Below are 17659 nucleotides of genomic sequence, written 5' to 3'. Positions count from 1 at the left end.
TTTCTTGAAGGGACATTACTGTAATCTGTTTTGAGCCAAACTCAGACACAGTAAAAATACATGCTCCTTCACTGAACTCTTCTGGCCAGATTTTGGCATTAAAAATGGTTGTGAAATTATACTTGCACATCCCATGTATAAAGACTCTGGGATGACAGAGGATGCTAGAATTCAACCGGGAAAGATCCGTATGGAAAACACTGTATGTTATCCCAAAAGGGAAGATATAGACCAACTACTGGAAGTACAGGTTGCTTTCTAGATCTTTGCAAAAAAAGCAGGACTGGTCACCCCAAACCCTCCTTACCTTTCTCCTCACTCTACCACCCCTAGTCCTATGACACCCTCATCATTTGTTACCAGCAGTATTCTCAGCAATAGGATTAGTTGGTTGTAGTAGTTGTTGTTATTTTTTTGTGTGTGAAATAGAATTTCACTTTCAAAAAATGCTTCTTGGGTGATATTGCAGTGTTTTGCCAGGGTATTTTGGATTCAGCAGACTTTAAGCAAATCAAAAGTCAGATTCCCTGGCTTCTTGACTATGACATGGGATTCATATTCACTGACCTGGGACACACTGCAAGATAGAAAGACCTAGCCTTGGAAATGCTCACAGTCCTGCCAGAGTATTGTACCTGAAAGGCCCAGAAGCTTCGATTTCAGCTGGGGCTGTACCTCATCTCTGCTGCAGCGAGTTTGGGAGCCCTGGTGAGAATTGCAGAATTTCTGATCTTGGATAAAAATCTATCTCAAAACCTGGTGTTTCAGAGTGCCACTCTGCAAAAGGACTTCCTCAAGACTTCCACCAGTACCTGTCAGAAGTCTGGGTGAGCTGACTTAAAGAAACTAGAATTTCTCAGTTCAGAATCCCACTTGATGCTTTTTGGATTCCACTGCCTGGAAAGCTCTTGCCTTAGCAGTAAAGCAGGAGGGGAGAAGCAGAAATTCTTCCTCGTGGCAGAAGTTAGGGAAAGCTTTTCCAACCTTGCTGACAATAGGAAAACCTTTTTTAATATAAACTTTGAGATATATGTCTTTAGATATATTCATAATAGATGATGGGACAAATTGCACCTCTGTGTAAAAAGAGGAAGGATTAATTGATGGTACAAAAGAGCTGCTTCATCTTCTGTGAGTGTTGCCAGTTACGATACTATAGCCATGTGAAATAGGCCTTCTCAACATCAGGATGATCCATTTTCCTGGCTTGTGTGTCTTAGGATGATTTGGTGTTGTAAACCAGTGTATTTCTGAATGAGTGCTGACAGAGCAAGCAAACTCTTAATTAGGAGAGCATAAATGACATCCATAAATACTTACTGCATTCTCAGTTGTTAATGCCATTGATCTTTTCATCCCTTTTCCTCCACTCAGCCATTTTCTTCTTCACAGGTTTTGGTGAGGTTTTCTTTGTAATAATTATGAGCGGAGGATTGCTACTGCAGAGTGTTATTGAACCTAAACAGTCAATGACACCTTTAGGTCTTGCCATTACTAACTATATTTCAGTGGAGATAACAAAACCTGTAAGTACGAAAAGAAAAAGTGAAACCTTTCAAACATCCAAAATAAAGCAAGCTGCTTGCAGAAACAGCCTTTTTTTTTTTTTTTTTGACTCATACTGTTAGAGCATTACAAGATGGAGACACCAACACAGGTTGGCACTGATATTTTTGGTGAATAGTAAGCTGGCCAAGACATAGGATCAGTTATTCCAAAACAACTGCACAAAATACTAGCTGTCTGTCTAGTCAAGAATCCTTGAAGGGAAGTAGGACCTTGGGGGAAAATATGAAAGAAACGAGGGATAATTTGGAAGCACCCGGGCCACTGTTAAAAGTTCTTTCTATTTCTTTTCAATTTAGTTGTAACCCAATACTTAAGAGTTTTCATGTATATATAATTTTATTCTATTTCATGCAAATGAGGATTTTCCAACAATCAGTATTAATTCTGTATCTTTTTTTGACTTCTTGGGGATACTTATTAGCAGCAGAATTTTGCACAGGTTTTCTGTGCTTAGTAGAAATAAACAAATGCCCATCAGTATTAATACTTTTGTCACTGTCTCTCCTTAGTGTCTTTCTCTCTTACATAATCCTAGTCTTTTCCCACATCCAGTTTTCCATTACACCTTGGTTTTATACTCCATAATTCATCCACAAACAGCAATAATCTATACTATAACATCATCCCTTCCAACATGAAACTCATTGCAATAAGGCAAAAAGCAATTATAACAGCAAACAATGTGTTGTACAGTCATATAGCCATGACTCAAGACTAGACCAGCAAAACTTGTTACTAGTCTTGAAAAAACTTTTGTTACTATAGCTTTGATTGTCGAATTCACTTCCCAATTTTTAACACATATAAGTTTAAAATAAGTCATATCACTACTAGATATTAATCCAGCTGTACTTCACTCTCTGTATTATTTATGAAATATCTCCTACTAAACAGAACATCATAAAACAAATGAAAGAAAGACAGGATGTAGAGGTAAGAAGGAATATTTTTAAAAGGCAGATAGGAAATACACTTCACATAGAGCTGAAAAGTACAGTCTTTGAAAAAAGTGAGAGGAGATGAGGGGACCTCCACATACAACTTCTACAAAAGCACGATTAGTGGATCTCCTATGTGGCAGAAATATCACTGTGTGCAGACAAGAAGTCTAGGTGTACTTCAACCATGTGAAAAGAGACCAAAAGTGCTATGCCTTGAGCAGTGTGGAGATACATTGTATAAGAAAAAACAACAAAGAAACCCTACAAGATCAGATAAAACAGAAACATCTGCTGCTGCTTTACAAACAACTGTTGGTCAGATCAAGAGTTTTCAGTAAGACAGAGTGGTGAAAATCAGATCTCTGAGAGGCTCGTTAGATTCGGAACTGTTATCCATGAGGTAAAAGAATGAATTGTTATTATGATGATAGAGGCATTTGTTCATCTAAGCCAGGCATGACCATGGTTGGTTTCTGTTAAGATGTAATTTTGGAATAAATGTAAATGAGGGATTCAGAAAGCTTAATACAAACTAGATACCTCATTGTTTATCCAATTATGAATAAAGAATGCTTGGTATAACTTATATGTAAAGTAGGTAATATGAGATATAAACCCCAGTTTTTCAGACTTTCCCTGCAGAATATTTATCGACAGTAGGTCACCTTGTTCTGTCAGAGGAAAAGTAAAACTGTAAATATGGACTCAGAAGGCAAGGCAAGGCCAGCTCTAGGCTGCTATTCTGCATTTGTGCAGATTTATAATAAATGAATGCGAATTCCTGACTCAGTTTCAACTTTACTAATTTAACAGTAGCTTCTAACAATTTCAGAGGAACTGCTCAGTCAGATGAAACTATCATTGTAACAGTGTGTCCTGGTTTCAGCTGGGATAGAGCTAATTTTCCTCCCAGTAGCTACTGTGTTTTGGATTTAGTAGGAGAAGAATGTTGATAACACTGATGTTTTCAGCTGTTGCTAAGATATCAAGGACTTTCTCCAATCTCCCATGCTCAGCTATTGAGCAGGTGTGCAGGGGCTGGGAGGGAGCAGAACAAGGCAGCCAGCCCAAGCTGGCCAGTGGAAATATTCCATACCATGGATGTCATGCTCAGTTTATGAATGGGTGTTGGCTGGGGGGCAGGAATCTGCCCTTCTTGTTTCTGGGAGTTCAAATTCTCTCTTGTCTGGGAGTTTGAACTTCTCCGCCAGTTCCGTCTTTTCCGGGAGTTTTTCAAAATTTGCAAAATTCTCAAAATTTGCAAGTTTGGCATTCCATGATCACTGCTAGGGGACTGACTGCAAATCAGTCATCAAGTGGTGAGAAAATGGTATTGTATATAGTTTATTTTGCATATTAATCACCTTTATCATCATCATCATTATCAGTATTAGTATTTAGTCTGTTGTCTTATTAAACTGTCTTTATCTAAACCCATGTGTTTTCCCTTTCATCCATTTCTCCTCCCCATCCCACTGGGAGGGAAGGGGAGGGGTGAGCGAGCAGCTGTCTGGTCCTAGTTGCCAGCTGCCAGGTTAAACCTCAACACTGCATTTAATTGATACAAATGTTTCTAATCCCCTACTGTGAGAGTCAATGTAACCAACCTAAAAAACATGGGATGGGTAAGAGGTAATCATGAGTAGCCCATCCAGAGTATTACACTCTAACCATAAAACGGTAGGTGTGTCTCATTATTAAAATATTGTTAAACTTTCTGGCCTCTCTTTGGTGCAGGATCAGTCATAAAAGGACTAAATAGCAGTCATATTCCCAGCAAGTGAAAGTATGGGTATCTTTAAAAGGGAAAAATGTAGTAGAAAAAGTAGACTGGCTTCCATAACACAGGTTTTGCGAATGGAGAGGACTGAGAGCTAACACATATGGCTTTGAAATCTCGTTTTTTTTCATTCATCTCCTGACAATCCTTGAAGTCACTTCTTTTCTTGCCTTGATTTCCTTGTGAGTAACTGGAACTGATGCATGTATGATGGGAATGTGACAATCCTGATGCAATTACTCGTTGAAAAGTGTTTCAAAATCTCATATGGAAATGCTACAGAAGTGCTGCAGTTATAGCTCTTTCCAGGTTTCTATTCACAGGTGTATGAAGGGGAGGACCAACCTTTTATTTGTTTAATGAAAATCGTATTTATTCACAACTTGGATTAATTATTTTCCCTCTCAAGAGAGAAAGATTGAGTCAGTAGCTGTTGGGAAGCTTGAAAATCATTCCAGTGGCCATACAAACCAGCTATGTGTCCATTACACTGTCATCCAATTAGAAATGCAGTACAGGGACTGCCAAATTACCAGCTGGCTAATGCTTCAAAACCAAGGACAAATAGCTTGTTACAATTCAGCAAGGAAAGAGACCACTTCTAAAGCATAGTAATTGTACCCTGAACTCCACACAGCAATTGTTTTATGGTTTTCAGCTGTAAAAATATGCTAATAGGATCAATAAACAAAGAGAAAAAAGACTTTGAAACAATAATGAATACAGATAAAATAGCTCAGTGAAGCAGAGATATTTCCAAACGGCAGCCAAATATGAGCTAGGAAGCATTGCAGTATCTGTTCTCCTGAATACAAAGAAATATGCAAGCACCCAGCAACAGACCTTAAAGCTGTACTTACACAGGGAGAGAAACTCAATATTAGTTAAGGGCAAGGACTGTGAGGTTGAAGCTGACAAATCCGTACCATCTCATCTCATTTACATTCACTGAATACCCTTTTCTCCGACACTTTGGCCTAAAGTGTTGACTGTCCTGCTATATTTTTATATTTTTACCTTTGGAGGAGGTCTATCTTTTCTGGCTGTTGTACTTCATTATTTGTTTGGATAACTTCACTTCATACCTTTTGCTAAGATCTGCCAAAACCACATTGTATTATTATTTTGGCTGAGTTATCCTAAGTAATTCTGTCCTTACTTGGAGATTAACAATAAAAACTCCCTCTGCTTTCTCTGCGTGCTCCTCAAACATTGTCTGAAAATACCAAAATGTTATGCAACCATTGTCTCTGCCCTCAAGTTACCAACCAGTACTGCTGACCAGATATATCCACACAGATGACATGACACGAGAGTTTACAATACGAGGCTGAGAAAGAACGAAGGCACAATGTCTGTTGTGGTTCAGTTCAGTGGCTGAAAATCGGTTAGCTTTATCTCATGTGAAAACCTGGCCTGTTGAGTCCATCATCTGTGAAAGTGATGGCAAGAACCAGAGACATCGTTGCAGTAGATGGCAAAACACGAGTATGCCAAGAGGAGGAGGATGGAAGAAGAAAGGACCTGCTCTTTTTTTTTTTTTTTCCCCACCAGAAAATCAGAGACTGGCCAGGCAATGCCATTGAGTTGTACTAAAGTCGCCTCCTGATCCTCACATTCTCCTCAGACCACACTGGCTTGCAGAGTTACTTTACAGGCAGCTACATCTTTAGGAGTATGTAATGGAAAGTTAGCAACACAATGGCTGCAGAGGTGGGTCATTTTGTATTAAGTGGATTTCGAAAGAGTGATGGTTCAAGGAACAATGGCTTGGATGCTTTACTTAGTGTTGTGTTAGTTACACAAACATAGGTTTGTTACTTCAAGTCACAAACCAGAGCTGACGTGAAAAGTGAATAGGTCTTGGTGTGCATGAAAGGGCCTTGCAAGTGCCTAGCAGACAACCACTGATGTTATTTTGTTTACCTTCTGGAAACCTCACCTTTCTTTTTGATAGAACATACATCTTGTCTAAAAAGCAATCACAGGTCGAGCTGGTGCTTTGAGAGTGCATTGTACTAACACAAAATAGGCTGCAAGAAGCTGAAAATTACTATAGAGCTCTGTGAACAAGATCAGATTGTTGGATGGGTCCCGTTTCACATGAAGAAAAGGGGTCACATACTGCGTGGAATCACAAAGGTTTCAATTGTGAGGACCTCAGGAAAGGGCAGCAATTCAGAGATCTTTGTTCCTTCTCATTCTTGGGGTTTTTTTTGTGAAAAGAAGGAAGGTTGAGTAGCTGGCTATGTGGAAGGATGCTCTTATTGTAGAACAGCCTACAACAGCAATTTCTATGGTGCTAGGACCTGTCACAGATACTCTGCCATGGTCAGGAAGGACACCATCTTTGAGAATAAAATAAATAAGTTAGTGAAGAAACACTTGTTCAATTATAGGACCAACATAAGGCAGTTTTAAAAATATTATTGACACATGGACTTTTCAATGTGGCATGCAGCAGAGGATCAAAATAGGTCATCCTAGTAATCATCTTCCATCCAACTACTGCACTAGTAACTAGAAAACATGCTTCTTCGCTGCCTCCTCCCTCTTTATTTGTCTCATACCATCATTTCTGTTTCCATCACTGTAACACAACCTATACGGTGCAGCTCAATGTGAGAATGACACTATTCAATCAAATCATCACTGTTATGTATAATACTGTAAGTATGCACTTCTGCTGTCCTTTTCAAGTTTAAGCTAGACATACTTCTTTTTTGTACTGGCAAGTTCAAAGGAAGAATGCGTCTTAGGGTATCCCTCATAATTTTTATGCAGCACAAATAATGGACAAAATTGAAACCCCACTGTATGCCTCTCTAAAAATTATGAAAAAAAAGAAGACTGCTCAGATCAAATATTAGTACACTATATAATTTAGCCAAATTACTTAAATCACTGAGGTCCGCATGTAATCTTTTATAGTCTTGTACAGAATATTTCACATAATTGAAACACCGACAGGAAATCTATGCTTGCTTGCTTCTCTGCTCCTAATTTAAATGTTCACCCTGAGGAATAATTCTAAACACACGAACAGTTTGTTGACTCTACAATATTATTCTTATAATAATGCAAAGAGGTGACAACTACATGTAGTTTAATGCTGTACAGCATAAAAAAATGAAAAAGGAAAGTCAGATGAACCAGACTAGAACTTTTTGTTAACAGGTTGCTTTTTCTTGCTCTTTAGGGCAGGAAATACACCTGCTTTCTTATTTGTATGTGCCCAGTGAAGATATTCTTGGCCTAAATATGGCTCTAAGGCACTACAGCAGAAAATGCAACTTTTCCAGAACTTGAAAATTAACTCACTGGATTATGCATTGGCTAATTTACTTGTGATTCCTACAAAAGGCACAAGGTGAATATTAATTTTTGTATTGCACAAGGTAACCACCAGAAAGAGAGAAGATGCATGTTTGATATTCCACAGCCTCACTTTCACTGGAGTTCAAGAACAGCACAGATTTGAGCTAATTCTGTTTACCCAGCAAAAGAACGCAAAAGGCAGTCCCTTGTTCCCTCAGCGACAAACCCAGCGGAAAGAAATATGTTTTACAGATCAGAGATGTCAGAGTCTGAAGCAAGCAAGCAAGCATCAGATGTTTTTACACATCACAGCAAAACATTTTATAATTTCTTGCAAGTCAGGTCACTCAAACTTTTGAAGACCAGTGGTTTGAAAGCGGGGGGGGGGGGGCATGCACTAGCATGTGTGTACAGACACTACAGATGAGTCACAGATGTGATTAGAAACAAACACTAACACAGAGACACAGTACGAGAAATGTACCGTTTGCCTACAGCAAATATTTTTTTCCCCCCATTCCATCCTGTATTAGTTTTCAAAAAAAGGTCCTCAGTTTTTCCAGGCAAGATTGCTGTCATAGGCAACATACCAGCCAAATCCAGTACAGATATTCCTCAGAAAAGAAACACCTTTACTACCAGCTGCAAACAGAAAACACTGACAGACTAGTTTTGCCAGATACATCTAACATTACTTTAAAATTAGAGAAAAAAGTAGTAGCAGAGATCAGGCAAACTACAAGAGGGAACAGCTGATTTACGAGTTTCAGTCTCATCTAGCTTTTGTTAATGATTCCTTGACTAACATAAAGAGGAACACCTCAAGCACTGCACAAACTACCTCCATGCAGCAATTTTATAGCATACAAATCTCACACGCTCAGTTTGGCCCTCCAACCCTACTTTATAGCTGCCTGCACAGATAAAAGGATACTTTATAGATATCCATACTTCAAGGGCTCTGATTTTTTACCATTTGTCTGGAGTTCTTCCTGTGAAAATGGAATTACAGGAACCCAGTACTTTGTTAAGCAGCTGTTAGGATTTCCATTTTATTGAGCCAGTCTATCCAACAAGCACCCTCAGCCATTCATCTGGCCAAAGTGTTATGAAGATGAGGTGTTTGAAAGGACCTTTCCTTTGCTTAAATCCTTGGCTATTATAATAGCCACTTCTCTAACTGCCTTTCTCCCTTGAGTAAGCAATGTTACAGTTTCCCCCACAGCTTCACAGTTGGATATGTCACAGTTTCCAAGATACTTTCACACTGTTGATGTGACTGACATTTCTTCAGGCAGCAGGACTGAATAGTTCACATGAAGGAAGTTTTTTTGGTCCTCAGGATCAGAAAACCTCCTTTTTCTTTTCAGGAATCAATACATTTATGAACAAAAAAGGGTCCCAGGCCAAAACTTCATCCTTTAATCAGCAGCAATGAACACAAAGGGTGAAAGTTTATCCAAATCTCTGACTATGTGAAGAAAACAAATCAGCATGAGCTTCTGGCACAAAGAGTGCTGAAAAGGGCATGCCTTCCAGCTGCACGTTTGGTCTACTTCTTCCCACAGTAAAGTGTGTGCTCCTAAATGAGGAGCTGCTCTCTCTTCCCTCTGAAACTTTACCAGAGATCTGAAGTATCTGAGATATGCATTTTGTGGCTCTTTGCCACAGGAACATCTCAGTACGTCGTTCACAGGGACCAAAAGTTTGGCCATCTCCACTCTTACAGAACACAGGCCTTTAAGTGTTGCTTTCCAGGCAGTAGGCCTGGCTGAACTGCTTCTCAGCCTGAAGTCTGCGCACTTGAAATCCAAAGGGTTTCCCCTTTTCTCAGAAGGCAAGGATAAGGATGAATAGGTGGCAGATTTTGGTTATATGTGTGTAAGTGGTAAAAGGCATTGCACATATGAACTCCACTACCTGCACACTGGTGCCTGTCCTTGAAATATGTGTCACTAGGGGAGGTGGAGAAATGTTTACAAATAAAGGCAGTAGAGACAAAGAACACTTTCAGGATCATGTATTCACACATCTGTGGATTCACACGTGACTCCTGAACTGAGAAGAAAGCTAGGTCAGCATTTATTAAGGTGAGGCTTGTTTTGGGCTGTGTTTCTTTTTAAATACAGTTGAAGCATTTCTTAACAAGGTTGGGTTTATGCTTAAGATCTTTATACTAACTCAGGTTTTAATTTGCTGAATAAGTATCTTCGGGACTTTAAACATGAGGTTTCATTCAACCGACTCAATGGCTGTTGTAACACTGTTTTCTTACATGGAGTGCTAACATGAGTGTTACCCATCTGAGCAGAAGCAGAAATCATTATCCCAGTAGAAGGATCTTGGCAGTGAGGAGCAGCATCAGACAATCAATCAGCATTGCCTAGTAGTAGTCAGCCACAAAAAATAAAATAGTCTAATATGCAAAAAAAAGTTGATTTAAAATTCAAGTAAAAGCCTCTAATCACACAATAGTATACCATGGAGACACATTTCTTTATGGTCTGAACTGGTGATCAACTTCTGCTCTAGGCTTCTAAAGGAAAGAATGCTTCCAGAACAGTACTGTAGAAATCCTATTCAGAAAAGTCTTCCTTTTGAGCTTAAAAAAAAGAGGTGACATTAACAGGAAAGTTTAACATCATTGGTTAAAGTGCCAGGAATAATGATTAGGGAAAAGAACTAGAAAATGGAGAAAATGTGCCTACATTTCCTACCACTCTTCTACTAAATTAATGATGTCACCAGTAGTAACAGATCTTCACAGAAAGAAAAAGGTATACCTAAGCTGAAACTTTAGCAGTAACAAGCCAGGGAGGATAGCTCCTGGGGGGATTTTAGTCACAGTATCACAGAACCCCAACCCAGCTCATTCTTTCGGCTTCTTGGGCAGCTGTACTTAGCTCCGTGTTGCCAGAGCAAGCTCTGCACTGCAATCACAGGGTGCTACAACTGACACTGCCGGGGACAGTTTATAACAGCACAGTGGTTGTATAGCTGTATTGTTTCTGGTATATGGAATAGCTAGGTCAGTGCTAATTCATTATCTCTGCATTGCACTACGATTTTTAGATATACCCTAAAGTTCACGTGGGAAGTCTCACAGGAAATCAAGTGCAGTCTAAAATGGAAGCCAGGTGTCATGCAACTCAATTCAGGGCTTCACCCACAAAAGTAATTTTTGCAGAATACTACAGCTCAGTCCACAGACAGTTCATTCAGTGTCCTGCCATCTTCTGACTGAGGAGGCTGGGTGTCTGTTCTTCCACAAGCCTGAGTATCAAAATCAGCAGCTAATAAGGAAGAGAGCTAATCATGCCTTTGTGCATAGTGTGGAGCTAACACCCGTCTGATCCATGTCACAGCTGATCTTCAACTATCTAGATGTTTTCTTGCCATGCTGCCATCGTTTACACCTTAACTGCAGAAGCCTTGGTTATGGAAAGGATTTGGAGTGTTTGGCAAAAATCCCAATAAGGTGAATTAACATTAATTAATTCATTAATACACCTCAAAAAAACATGTTGGCAGGGAATGTAATCTTTTATCTGTGTGCACCAGGAGGAGGGGCTAGTAGCCAGGCTTGATACCTTGAATTTGGTCTCACTGTCTTCAACCAATGCATGAGCTTCAATTATCAACAGTACTATGGCAGAATGGAGGTAAATATCAAACAGGTGAAAATGAACTCCATTTTTTAAACCAAACTTCATTAATTAGAAGACATTATTGTGCAATGCATAGAAATGAAACACACTCAGGAGATGGTGATTTAAAGTTGTCTCCAAGGTCAGGAGGACATAGCTATTTTCTGCTACCCAGACCCAACATCAAGTTTTTCATTGCTGGAATTTTCAGTCCCAAAAGAGTATCAGGTCCCTCAAACTAATTATCAGTAAATAGTACATACCAAGATATTCGTGTTGTGGAATCACAAAATTGGTGAAAAATGGGAGTGAAAGGGACTCCAAGAGGTCATCTAGACTGTTCCCTGTTCCACGCAGCAGGTATATAACTATATTCCTGTAGCAGAGATTCATGTAACTCAATTTTAAACATCTTCAGTGATGGAAATTTCAAAGTCTTCACAGGTAGCACTTCACTCTCCTTATTCTTAGTTTGTGCTAATGTCTAAGATCAGCCTGCCTCTCTGCAGTTCCAGTCTATGTTTCTCTTCTTGCTCAGCGTGGGGACGATTACTACTTTCCTCTTAGCAGCAGCCTTTACATATGTGAAGACTATTGTAATGTCTTCTCTAGTCTAAACAGCTCCACATCTGTCAGCCCTTAAATGGCAGTGAACACGAATGTTCAAATTTCAGGAGCTCTGAAAAAGTCAGAAAGACCTTTTCACTGTATCTCACACATAGAATTCCATTTTGGGGTTCACATTTTGTTAAATTATTCAATACAATATAATACAGTGAAGAGGATTCCTCTCTCTTGAAAAACAGAGATGAAAAATGTATTTGCATGAAGAGTTTATAATGCTGCCCTTGATTTTTAAGAGGAAATTGGTAACAGTAAAATAAACTATTGCCTAGTCAGAGCTGCAAGCCAGACTTTACATTACTCCAAGAGATTTCCCTTGTAGACTCATTTTGTTTCAAGGTGTACAAATTCAGCAAAATTTTCTTGTTCTGATCAGAGCCATGGGATCCACAGGTCTCCCACATTCTTTTGTATGTCAGGACATAATGTTTGAGCCTTATTAGAGCCAACTGGTTAAGAATTACAAACTCTTATGAACAGGCAGAAGTACCAGGATATTGTGTACCAGGAATATGCTTTTCATTTTGCATATTCAGAGGTAAGATATTTCAATGTTCATGAGCAGTGTCTGATACATCTTGTATTTCCTTCACTTCTTTTGCTTCTCTCTGTTCTGTTATGTATTTAAGCAGGGGGAAAATACACCTTATTAGCAATACACTTACGATCCCTTCTGGTAGGTGATTTTTATCCTTCTACAAATAAACAAAGAGGTCTCTCACTAGGGGTAGTCTCAACCTTGTTAAAGATATCATAAGAGGCCACAGAATCTGAGGTCACCAGTTCATGGTGGTTTTCTTTTAGTGAATATTCAACATGTGTAACCAGACTTGCATTGTATACACAATACATAAACCAGGAGAGTTTACTTCACATTTTGGGGAAACTGCTGAGCAAACGGGGCACACCATGAAATAAGTATCACACAGTTTCTTCTATTGTATGTCTCCAGGAAATTAATTAATACCAGAGAAGGTATGCTCTGTGTAAATGTATGTAATATGGATGGCCTGATTTTTTAGTTTCTTTTCAAGTCACCTCTGGGGAGAATTTTGATTTACTATTCCAAGAGAATATTGTGATCTCTAACTATTCTGCGTGTTAACTCCTATGTGAAAACAATCCTCCAGCATCCATGTGCCTCAATTCAGGGCTTCCTGACCACTAGAAAGATTGACCAATAGCCAACAGGTTAGGCAGGAGAAAAAAAAACATAGAAAAACGTTCTTTTCAGGGTCTATGGGAGCAAAAATGATGGATCTTTAAGGAAGAAGGCCTTAAGTCATAGACTTAGGAAAGCTTCTTACACTTCTTCAACTACTCATCCTCACGATGAAAAGAAACAAGTTGTATAAGCAGTCCAACAAGTTGTATAAGCAGTCCAATAGTTAAGCTACACATAGATAGGAAATAGAAAAAACTCTGTATTTACTTTTGCCTTTCCAGGGTTAACAAGTGATGAGATCTACAATAAACTTCTCCCTTTTCCATTTCCTTTCCCTACCCAACAACTTTCAACAAATGTTCTATGCAAATATGTTGGTCTGAATGGTTGAAAATTGTTGCCTCCCATCATTTGAAAAAAATGTCTTAAAAGAGAAGGTAGCATTGCTGGATGTACTGGAGCTTTTGATACACTGTTTATAGGTAAAGCTACTTTTTTTTCTTAATCCTAATCAGGCAGATAGGAAATTACAGCTTCAATCATTACAGTACAGCAAAGTTTTATTGAACTATAAAGCAGGATGTCATAGAGGGAAAAGTCCTTTCTAAGAGGAAGTGTTGTGAGCCAGCTGACAAAATTCTAATCTTGATTTCACTATCTGGGAGTCATTGATATGAGTAAGGTGAGTCCAAAGTTAAGAGAGAATACGGAAAGAGAGATGTGAAAGCTGTGTCATCTTTGAATACCATCAAAAATAAACTATACAGAATTTCTCTGTTTCACATTATGTAAAACTCAGAACTCAGGTACATAGAAAAGGAGAAAAGAAATCCCAACAAACTATTTGAAAAGAGGAAGAGAAGAAGCTACATTACCCCAGCTTGATCTTTGTGGTCACTCAAATCCTCTCATTTTATAAAATCAATCCCAACACCCTTCTCTCTACAAAGAGGCCGAACTCTTGTGAAAGATGCTGAATTCTATGACAACACAAATGAAAACATACAAAGAGAAAATTACTTAACAGTTAATACTACAAGTATACAAAAACCACTACATTGTTTTTTCACCACTTGTCACAGTGCTGAAAGAACTGGACACTGACTTTAACAAACTATCCTCTTCAGGAGAGTAAATTTATATTACCAGCAACCCTAAATATAGGAGTAAAAATCATTGAACTTAATCTTTGCTTAAATTTGGAAATGTGGTCATGTGTTCCTGATGTCTGGTTGCAGTGACGCTGTTCTGCATTTCTCCATACATTATTGGATTTCCAATTATTCTCACAAAAGTGTCAGTCAGGACTCTACTGCAACTACACGAGCCCAAAGTACTATGAATAGAAGAGAGTTTAACACTAGATGGCAATATGCCTTTGCAAAATATTTCTCTGAGGTGCACGTAGATATAGGCATATATTTTTCTAACTATTACAGTATTTCTTAGTTCTCGTGTAGGTTTAGGCATACAGTTTTTATTTGGCTTGCACTAAAACAAACTTTGCTTTCCTGCTATTGCATTTTTCTCATTGTTTGCTTTCAATTAAGTTTAGACAATACTCTCATCTAGACCTGACCAAACAGAAGAGATTCACAGTTTAACTGGGAGTACCTTATGAATTATTCACTACTCAGTGTGTGTGGGAAGCATGAAGAATCACATGATGAATGTTGATCAATTCAGTCATGCTTGGTGAAACATAAATCAAAAGAAAGTTTATTTTGTGAGCTACTGCCTTGCATCTATTGATATCAATCAGAACATGAACCTAATCATGTATCTATTAGACTCACGATTCCGTTGGGTGGCATTTTTCTTCGTTACATGAAACATTAATCTCGGTTGCCCATTTTGTGCTCATGCCTAAGCATGTAGCCTCTACTGAAGTCTAAATGTCAGTTATGCAGGTAAAATAGCCTCGACTGTACCACAGTTATCCAAGGTACTTTGGCTGGCTTACCTGTGCTTAGTGTAGCTCTTGCTGAGTTTGTTGGAAATCCCAACATATTATAAATCACACCTATAAGCCCACACTTTGTAAAACTAAACCCACATTATAATTATCAACTAAGCTGCTAATTAATGGCTTGCTTGGTTGTTTCCAAGAACCAAGTATTGAAGTATCTGAAGGTAGCATTAATCCGTCTCAGCAGTGGCAGCATCTCAGACAGGCCTTGGCCAATTCTCTACATGACTTTAACATATCTTCCTTTTACTGGCACTTCTTTTCCTATGAAAATGGGTCCTTGAAGCTGTTACCACTTCCATACACAACTTATTCTCCCTCCTATCAACTCAGGAAGTAACAGATTCCAAAACAAGTTAACTGCTAGTACTGGTTTGTCTGTTCAACATTTTAGCTACTACCCTCTGGATAGTTCTTCCCATATTTCTGCAAAGGGCACTTTTATACTTTTGTGCTTTATATGGATGTGTCTGTGGAAACAAACATGGACAACAGGAGATTATAGTAGATAAGAAAACGGGACATCTTTTTGAGGTACTTTGTAGAGGCAGATCAAAATACCTGACAGAACAAGCTCAATGTCACTTCTAAATTAAATGGGAGTCTGCAAAACACCTCAATTTCTGTCACCCCGATAGGCAATATTTATTTTAATTTGATTTAATGTGAGAGGAATTGGATATATGACCTAAAGCAAAAATATGAAGGTTGCTTCTAACAACCATATTGACAGTCAATGAAAATTTCACTGATAAAAGTCACACTGGAAATGCCAAGGAGAGCTTTGAAGTGATACAACCATGCAGCTTAGCTAGTATTAATAGATGCAGTGCAGTGACATAAAAACACAGTCTTCCGTTGTAACAGTTCTGACAGTTTCATTCAGAAAATGTTTGTGGCAATATTTAAATCAATCATCACACTCTCAAGAAAACACTTGATTAAAAAAGATTCGAAACATGCCATGAAAGTATGCCTACGTCCTAGCACAAAATCCTTCACTGATTAAAATGAATAAGAGCAAAAATAACCAAAAATTCCAAGAATCCAAAGCAACTGAAGAATGATAACAGCATGGGAAAAGAAAGGAAAGGGGGAAGTAGGGGATAATAGTTCTGAAGCAAACAGATAATTGACTAATTCCTCACTCCTAATTAAGGATTTAAGTACCAAAAACTAAACTATCCACACAGGCAGATGATGCTCGTTACCTGCAAGATCCAATATTTATGAGAAATTTCTGGTTTATATTTGACCTCAGCTTAGGTTTTTATAAAGGACTTTTTGTTTTATTCCAATAGAAATAAAAAAAGTTATCAAAAGAACATTTCTTCCCTTCCACATATATTTGCATTCCAAATGTTGCAGCATTGTGCTAGGACATGATCAGAAAGCATTCCAGCTGAGCAGAACAATTGCTTTAATCATAGTTACTGTAGCCTACCTCAAAGTTAAATATAATTACTGAAATTTGAAGAAAGCAGCAACCCAAATCCCTCAGGTATTCTAAGGTGCACAAGGACAATAGCTTGATGCTTGATTACACACAGGGAAGTTGTTGTTTGGACTTCTGTCAGCACCTGGATGATTCTGTTTTGTGCCCAAGCTGATGATGGCTGCTTAGAAGAAAATGTTCTTTTTCCCCAGCACAAGAAATATCTCACCTCCCACTGTCAAAACAACATGATCCTGTCAGTCCCATACAACTTCTTAGTAAGTGAAATGACTAAATAGTGTTGGTGGTCTAAAGATCTTTGTCTCCTAGCAATTTGCTACAAAGCTAATCTCTTTCCTGCAGTGGCAGTCTGGTTACATGATACAGCCATCCATCACACCCAAGCAAGGTTGCTTGAATCCATTGACAGAAGTAGGGAGAAAAGAATAAAGGACTTTTACACAGCACAAAATTCGGGTTTGTGACTCACTGATGGCCTAAGACCAAAATAAGCACCACCTCTGTGTGGAATAAAGCCAGCGAAATCCCTTTGTTCTGATATTACAGTAATCATCTGTTAAGACACAGCTACCAAACTGCTTCTTAATCTGCAACTCCTCCATGTCAGTCTTGCTTCTCTTGAGTCATGTATTTTATGATGACAAAGATGAATCAAATGGAACTGGAGAGAAAATGCTTATATTTAAGAGAAGGGAGCTTTACAGTTCCGCAAAACCCTGGAATTTGATCTCTGTTTGCATCAACACTGGGATCCATTTTCTTAATAATGCTTTTTCATCAGAACAGATGGAGGAAACGGACTTCAACATCCTCCTTTTCCTGTATTTTGAAGCCCCTGTAAGCCAGTGCAACTCTAGAAAATATAAAGAGCTAATCCAACTCATACCAAATGAGGATCTGGAGCAGCAAATGCACATATCCCAAACACAGCCACAAAATGCAGAAGATCAGAAGGTGCAGAGAAGAACATCAGTTGAAGAACAGCTGTGTAAACCTCAAGGGAAACATATTTGGAATAAGTTCACCAACTTGTGTGCAGTTACTCTATATTTGCATCGGTGTAATGGAGAAGCTGGCCACTGTGCAAAAAAGTACGTTATCTCAGATTGACATCAAGAGTGCAGCTTTGGACCCAAACAGAAGGCAGTCGCCTAGAGTGCTGAATGACCTGAGAACCACCACAGCTCCAC

This window comes from Opisthocomus hoazin, chromosome 4 (assembly GCF_030867145.1).
Source record: "Opisthocomus hoazin isolate bOpiHoa1 chromosome 4, bOpiHoa1.hap1, whole genome shotgun sequence".
Classification (NCBI taxonomy): Eukaryota; Metazoa; Chordata; class Aves; order Opisthocomiformes; family Opisthocomidae; genus Opisthocomus; species Opisthocomus hoazin.
This window is presented reverse-complemented; position numbering follows the sequence as displayed.